Source organism: Silurus meridionalis, chromosome 6, assembly GCF_014805685.1.
Source record: "Silurus meridionalis isolate SWU-2019-XX chromosome 6, ASM1480568v1, whole genome shotgun sequence".
In the NCBI taxonomy this organism is placed as follows: Eukaryota; Metazoa; Chordata; class Actinopteri; order Siluriformes; family Siluridae; genus Silurus; species Silurus meridionalis.
In genome coordinates, this window is record NC_060889.1 from 31,203,942 (window position 1) to 31,212,749 (window position 8,808).

Consider the following 8,808-nt stretch of genomic DNA (forward strand, 5'->3'; position numbering starts at 1 on the left):
TTCCTAACTCATGGCCTCTTGGTTTGCATCTCTGAATGATCTCTTCTTAGAACATTGATTTATGTTTGGTATGGTCTTGGTTGTTCTCTAGCAAACTCTGGGTTCTTCCAGGAACTGGTGCATGTATACTGGGAGAACATGATGAGATTAATTTAATTACTCATGAGATTACTACATTCAAGTAATTATATAAACTAATTTTACACCAACAATGGATGAATTTTTGTGATAGAATTTTTCCTAATAAACAATCTAGTGTGAGCAGTTGAAGGTTAATGACTTTACTCAAGGGCCAGAATTGGTACCTTCTTATCAAATCAAATCAAATCAAATCAAATCAAATTTTATTTGTCACATACACATACATACAGGGTACGACATGCACTGAAATGCTTTTTACGATGGCCTGGCATGAGGGAATAGAATAGGGAGAAAAAAATAAAATACAAAATAATAAACTATATCACTACCCTCAATTTCCTTTTTTTTAAATTTTTTGCTGAATAATTCCCACATTAAAAAAAAAAATCTATGATAACATTTTATACAACATTAAAATACTGATATAATCATTATTACATATTATTATAGTTTGAGGTTTTATTTACAGGATTTGGAATTATACAGTCATATAATTAAAATTATATAGATCAATAATTAATATTTAAATGATTGTAAACATTAGTGTATATTGAGCTATCTATATATATCTATATAAATATTCATATATGTAGTGGAACCTCAGAACGAGCATAATTCGTTCCAGAATCTTACTCAATGTTTCCCATATAAATGAATGTAAAATATAATAATACTTTCCATGGCAAAAATATGACTACATTTTTTTATATGTAACATTTATTCAAAGAAAATGACATAAATTGTTTAGTAATAGAATGGGGAGAAAAAAATTAAATACAAAATAAAAAATTAAAAATTAAAAATTAAAAATTAAAAAATAAAACAAAGAAAAAGAAGGCAGATAAATAAGCTATAAGAACTATATAAAATATAAGAATATATTTTATCAGATGTAATTTGATGTAATTTTTCAACCTCTTTGCTCCACCACCCCATGACTACTCAGATATGACAGAACGAAGAATCACATCCTGGTAAGCAAGATGGAGTACAAAACCTTTTTTTTTTCTTTTGGAATAGAAAGATTTAAATGTAGAGACCATGGGAAGACAGTAACAATATCCAGAAAGATGTTTGATGTGATCAGGGTCAGGAACCAGAGATAATGGTGGTAGAATATGTATTAATGAATGGATTTAGGATCACACACAGAGAAGAATCCTTAAAGAAACAGGAACAGAAGCATTTAAACATTTTTCATGACTGTTAGAAGGAAATTGAAATACATCATTAACATCTTTGCCCACAATCAGGCCCAGTAGATGGAAGTAAAACACATAGAAACTGTGAAATCATCTCAATTCAATGAAGAGATCAGATCTATCAAATGATCTAATCCTCTGTCAGGAACCACCGACCACGCCTTCCCTCAGCACCCAGCACCTCGCCCACTTACTAACCACCTTCTTCTGTTTCCCATCATCTCTCCCCCTACCTAAAGTCCCTGTTCACACTCACTCTGTCAGAGATATGGGTGCAGGGCTAGGTAAGTGCTGGGTGAGTGGATGGGAGGACCCAAATGTAGGATGCACACAGGGTTATGGAGCGAAGAAACATTAGCGCAAAGGCAAAACACCGTTTACCAGTACTGTTTCTTCCTGACTGTTAAACCTTATTTCCGTCCCTTGATTACCGCCTGACAGAAGATCGTACCCAACTATACACTACCTCGATGAATCCACAACCCACTTCCATCTCGGATCCCATCAAGGAGCTCACGGCAGCTCTCCGGGAGGCTTTCGTAGCAACCGCCGCCAGCCAGGTTTTGCAACCCACCTTCAGCAGCCTGATGGCTCTCCGGCTTCATATTCCAGAGAAGCGGCAGAGTGCAATGACTTCCTTCTGCAAGTAAATCTCTATATTGAGATGCAACCTCACAAGTTCCCTCTGATCGAGCCAAGGTGGCGTTTCTCACTTCCCCATTCACCGGGAGGGCGTTGGCCTAGGCGAGGGCAATACTGGGGCCCTTACATCATCCTATGCCCCATCGCCTGGGAGTTGAAGGAGGAAATCCATGCCTAAGATGATCCTTCCCCAGCAGGGTGCCCAAAGGGAAGGACGTCGTCCCGGAGGCATGCTGGCAGATCTTGTTCAAATCCTATCATGAAGCCCCTGGTTCTGGTCACCCGGGGAGAAGACGCACTCTCCTCTTGGCCCAAGCACGCTACTGGTAGCCTGGAATGAGCAGGAGGTTGTTCGGTTTATCCAGGGCTGCCCAGTCTGTGCCATGTCAAAGACCCCACGACACCTACCCGCAGGGAAGCTGGTCCCCCTGCTGATCCCGCAGCGGCCATGGTCACACCTGGGGATCGACTTTGTTATCGATCTGCCCCGATCTGACGGTCACACGTGCATCCCCATGGCAGTGGACCGGTTCTCAAAAGCCTGAAAGTTGGTCCCCCTCCGTGGCCTGCCCACCGCTCTAGAGACCATCAAGGATCTGTTTCACCACATATTCCGGTACTTCGTGCTCCCTGATGAAATCATGTCAGACCAGGGATCCCAGTTCACATCCCACGTGTGGAAGGAGTTCTTCGGCTCCTAGGGTGGAGGTAAACTGACATATAAACCTATTCTATTGGTCAGTATCAGTGTCTGTGTGTGAGGGGGACCTGGAAGTGGAATGGTTTACCAGATCTCATAAGAGTGAACAGTGAGTGAAAGGGTGAGAACAAGCCATAATGACTATCACTGCTCGCCCATCTCTCTTTTTATAGATGTTCTGAGGTGTTGTAATGAGTGTTTAATATCGTGGGCAGTACAGTCACTAAACCACACAGCAAGTTCAAATGCTCTCCAGTGTAGAAGTTTCTCAGGCAGTCTCCTCAGCAAGTCAAGCTTCTATTTTTCGTCTGATGGTTGATTTTTGTTCTGCAACCAGGATGGATCCTCAACAATGTGGTCATCCTGGAATCTTGATGCTGTTAGCGCTCTCTCTTTACCTTGCAGCTTATAGCAAAGAATCAGTGTAAGATCCATCTCAATGGTCATGTGGACAACAAAAAATGATAAGGTAGAAATGATTTACATGAGTTACAGTGTGTTGTTTTAACATGTTTCAAGTTTTCATGTTTTAAGTGCATGTAAACACAGTCGTGGGAAATTGTATATTTGAAGACATTGATCTTTATCGTTTTTGGGGACAACCACAGTGAGCTTCTCACTGAAGAAGTGGTGGTGTGTTCTTTTTTAGTCAAATAGGAAATGTTTTCTCAAACTGCCTCCAACCCCTTCCACCACACCCCACATTCTCCTCCTCCTCTGATTGGCTTATAACACCAGTGTGGAGATCATATCTAGATACTATTGTCGTTCATTTCAACAATAACACATCTAAATGATCATTGTCTCCATCATCAGTAGCCATGTTTTGTCGTTCTGTCTTGCTGGTTCTCCTGGGGCTCTCCTGCCTTCAGTCCATAACCATGGCACAAAGTAAGTTTTTACTTGTGTATTTTAAATGTAGCAATATATCTATTACCATGCTTAAAAAAAAAAAAAAAAAAAAATTATATATATATGTATATATATATATATATATATATACACACTGTATAGCTATAATAGTATAATGACAATACGTAATAATTTTTTCCGATTCTTAACAAAACTCTCACAAAACACTTGAAAATGCTTGTAGTAGATCATTAAACATGCATCATGACTTTAATGTATCTTTACTTTGATATAAATGAGCAGATAATGAAATGCTCTGTCACAGATGCGAATGGAGCAGGATTGTGCTGTTTTGAGTTCCATAAAAAACCGATGCCTGCAGTGAACGTCGCCGATGTCACAAAAACGAGATTCGACTGTACACTTTCTGGAGTCATGTACGACTTTAACCTTCTTCTATTTTTCACAATTTAAACCAGTTGATTTACAGATTACATTTTTTATCCTGATCTTTCTCTTTCTTCTTCTACAGTCTCACTACAAAAAATCAATTTCAAATGTGTGCAGACCCAGAGGTGGATTGGGTGAAGGAGATCATGAAAATCAAAAATGTAACATTGACCTAGACTCAGATGACAAAATCAACGTGTTTCTTCATTCCTTTAGCTTAACATGTTGCTTAAAACAAATTCATGCTGTCCATAACGGTAAAAGCTTTTTTATAGCTATCAGAAGCATCTTTGTAACTGCTCTGATTTATTGATATATTCTATGCATTAAATCACATTTATAACTCATTGCCTCTTGTTTTGTGTCTCTGAATAATCTTTTCTTCGAATACCGTTTCTCTGTTTGGTATGTTCTTGGTTGTTCTCTAACAAATTCTGGGTTATTTCAGGAACTTGTATAAATGCATACTGGTTGAACATGATAAGATTATTTTAATTGCTCATGGGTTACGTTCAAGTAATTATATCAATTATTTATATTCCAACAATGGGTGAATACTTGTAAAAATAGTTAATAAAAGATCATTTTCCAATTTCTACCAATTTAGCTTACAAAAGATATGCATGGCCTCTTTGAACATAATATTTTTACATAATTTGGCAAATTTCCTTCATTAGTATGAGCAGATGAAGGTGGGTACATTGGTACCTTCCCATCAGGTGTCCAAATTCTTAACCACTGTGCTCCAACCACCACAGGACGTCTGAAATATGACAAGGCAAAGAATCACACAACTGCTGAGATCTATCCAAACAATCTAATCATCTCAACATTTACTAGAAATGTACTTTATATATATTTCTGTACATGATTTGGAGACACAACAATAATATTAGTGAAGTATCTGAAGTAGATCCATTTGTGTATGTTTAAATCCTGAGGTAAGTTAAAGTGAAACTGTTCCCCTGAGCTTCTCGGTGCCCAGGTACTGACTGGATCCTGAAAATAAATACTCCCAGGTATTTGAGACCACCTGTTTGTTCAAATCAGCACAATTAGAAGTGCTGGTAGGACGTCCTCCCAATTACCAAAAGCCACAATGCTCTCACTGAGAACTGGCAAGAGATCCTCACCCAACACCCCCAGAAAAAAGTTCTATAGAACTCAGCCGGGACCCCACTGATGCCAGGGGTCTTTCCATCCATCATGTCTTGTAGAACTTTATAAAGATATTGTTTGCACAAGAGTTTTTTCAGCTTTACCACTGAATTTTTTAGTAGTCGACGCAGGTCTTTATAAAAACTGATTTACAACGTTTCTCCTCCCTACATTGACTTTTATGTAGTTTATTATAGAACTGTACAGCCTGCTGTCTAATTTCAGGCAGTTTTGTCAACTACATGTCTATCATCAGACCTGAGAGAGTGAACTAAGCAGCTCTGGCCATTATTTCTTCCCAGACAATGAACAACTTGAAAGGGGCATCCATGTCTGTAGGTGAGCTCGTCTAAACATGGTCGATTTGAAGGCGCCATTGCCGACCAGCGAAACGCTGGGGCCGCTGGGGTCCTTTTAAACACTAAATCACTGACCCATAAACTTTACTCTAACCCTCACCATGTGTCTTTACTAATTTCTAATAAGAAAAAAAACAAAAAGAAAAAAAGAGCTCACACACTGTAGGACTCTCACTCTCGGTTAAGCTTTTAACGGTCATGGAGATGATAGGCTCTTCCACTGTGAAGTCAGTATGCCAAAAGACATTGTCCTATGTACATTGGGAGCTGTGCTACTGGTGCTATTCTGACCGTGGGCATTAACATGAAGAACTTCAACAAGCTTAACCCCAACAATGTCAAAACCATTCAACAACTTTTGCATGATGATCATTAGATAACAACATTGCTGATTTTGTCACTGTGTCATACGAAACATTCCAGGCGATACTGCCAAGTCCATCCCCAAACTGCTGAGCTTGGCAGTATCGCCTGGACTGTTTCGTATGACACACTTGTGGGTTGAGCTTGTTGAAGTTCTTCCTGTTAATGCCCACGGTCAGAATAGCACCAGTAGCACAGCTCCCAATGGACATAGGACAGTGTCTTTTGGCACAGTGACTGCTAGCTCTCTGTACCTTGCAGCTTCCAGATTTGAAGCAGTGTGTGATCCATCTCATTGGTGTTGCTGACATTTAGGTTATGACACTGTTGATGTTTTATACTAATGATGTATAATTAAAAAAATATTGGGTAGAAATGATTTACATGAGTTACAGTCAGTGTTGTTTTAACATAATTAGATTCAAATTTGTCTTTTTTTTTTCTTTATTTATTTGTGCATGAGATTAAACACAGCTGTGGGAAAGTTTTTTTTTAGATCTTTATCATTTTTGTGGACAACCACAGTCAGCTTCTAGCTGAAGATGTGGTGGTGGGGTGGAGGATGGTTGTCCTTGCTTGCTCAAAGAGAAAATGTTTTCTCATCTTCAAACTACTCTCCTCCCCCCCACCCACACCACACACTCTCTCTCCTCTTCTAATTGGCTATAACCCCAGTGTAGAGATTATATCTACATTATTATTGTATATTTAAATGCTAACACATTTTAACGATCATCATCTTCATCAGCAGCAGCCATGTTCTGCCGTTCTCTTCTGCTGGTTCTTCTGGGGCTCTCCTGCCTTCAGTCCTTCACCATGGCAGAGTGTAAGATTTATTTGTGTATTTTAAATATAGCGATTAACCTTTTATCATAACTAAATTCTAATTATATGTGTGTTTGTGTGTTCACTGTAAACCGGGAGTCTGATTTATATTAGTGTAAATATTAATTACTTTCTGGGTTTAAAAAAAAAAAATCACATTTTGAACCCAAGCATGAATTCAGATGTTCAGTGAAAATCTGGGTTTCCAACATAGTGCTGAGATGGACTGTATAAACACACTCTATTTCCTTTTTTTTTTTTTTTTTTTCTGAATAATTCCCACATAAAAAAAAAAAAATCTATGATAACATTTCATACAACATTAAAATACTGATATAATCATTATTACATATTATTATAGTTTGAGGTTTTATTTACAGAATTTGGAATTATACAGTCATATATTTAAAATTATATAGATCAATAATTAATATTTAAATAATTGTAAACATTAGTGTATATTGAGCTATCTCTCTCTCTCTCTCTCTCTCTCTCTATATATATATATATATATATATATATATATATATATATATATATATATATATATATATTCATATATGTAGTGGAACCTCGCATAACGAGCATAATTCTTTCCAGAATCTTACTCTTAATGTTTCCCATATAAATTAATGTAAAATATAATAATACTTTCCATGGCAAAAATATGACTACATTTTTTATATGTAACATTTATTCAAAGAAAATGACATAAATTGTTTAGAGCGTAAATCATCTACATATTTTCTTCTATCGTGCAACGAACCAACCTGGAACATCGTCAAGAATATGTAACCGTTGATTGAACACAAGTTTGGAAAAATGTGTGATTACAAGCGACACTAACATGCTAGCGGAATGAGTGCTAAACACAGACTATTGTAGTACGGGTTCGAATGTCCCGGTGCACAAGCGAGTGACATGAAGAGAGGGGACGTCCCCTTTCCATGTCACTTGTTATGCGAAATGTCGCTTGTTAAGGTAGCTATTTTTTTTTTTTATTGTGCTTGTTATGCTAATTACTCCTTAAGCGAGTTTCCACTGTAAATATATTGCAATACAGTACACACTGTACTGTGCAAAAGTCAATTAGATTGTTTCTGCAGTAGATACCAGAAATGAATATAAAAAAAAGAATAAAAAAAGAAAGAAATCTGAAAAAAAGACGCCTGATGTAGATAATTAAAACAGGCCTCATGATAAAGACCAAGAATTTGTATAATGAATATGTTATTATTTATCAGTCTCTTGAGTAAAATATAAACAGAAAATTCCTGAAATGTATACACTATTAAAAGCATGACAATTTTAGTTTTATACACCACAGATCACTTTCTGTTTGATGTAAATGCTGATGTAGATCATTAGAAAAATGCCCTATTACTTTGATGTAACTAATTTAAATAAATGAGAAAATAATAAAATATTTTGTAACAGATGCAAATGGAGCAGGATTGTGCTGTTTTGAGTTTCATAAAATCCCGGTGCCTCCAACGAACGTCATCAATGTTGAACAAACGAGATTCGACTGCACACTTCCTGGAGTCATGTACGATTTCAAACTTCTGCTATTTTTAGATCATTCAAATTATGTGATTCACAGACCACAGTTCTGACCTTTGTCTTCCTTCTTCTACAGTCTTGAAACCAAAAAAGAACATCGGATTTGTGCGGACCCTGAGAAGGACTGGGTGAAGGAGATCTTAAAAAAAACTAAACAGTCAGCATAGAATCAGACAACACATTTAAAACGTCTCATAATGATTTAGATTTAGATGTTTTTTAAAGCAAATTGTTGTCATTTCTTACAGAACAACTTATATATTAAACATTCTCCTGTAACTGCACTGATTTATTGATGTCTTTTATGCAAATAAAAGCACATTCCTAACTCATGGCCTCTTGGTTTGCATCTCTGAATGATCTCTTCTTAGAACATTGATTTATGTTTGGTATGGTCTTGGTTGTTCTCTAGCAAACTCTGGGTTCTTCCAGGAACTGGTGCATGTATACTGGGAGAACATGATGAGATTAATTTAATTACTCATGAGATTACTACATTCAAGTAATTATATAAACTAATTTTACAACAACAATGGATGAATTTTTGTGATAG

General features: G+C 36.9%; 1 long non-coding RNA gene across 1 annotated transcript; it reads left to right on the forward strand.

Moving 5' to 3' along the window:
* The first annotated feature begins 6,572 nt into the window (after window positions 1–6,572).
* LOC124387988 lies at window positions 6,573–8,504 on the forward strand. The gene is made up of 3 exons (XR_006926301.1): window positions 6,573–6,693; window positions 8,130–8,241; window positions 8,332–8,504. It is a non-coding gene; the product is annotated as an uncharacterized LOC124387988 (long non-coding RNA).
* Window positions 8,505–8,808: the final 304 nt, after the last annotated feature.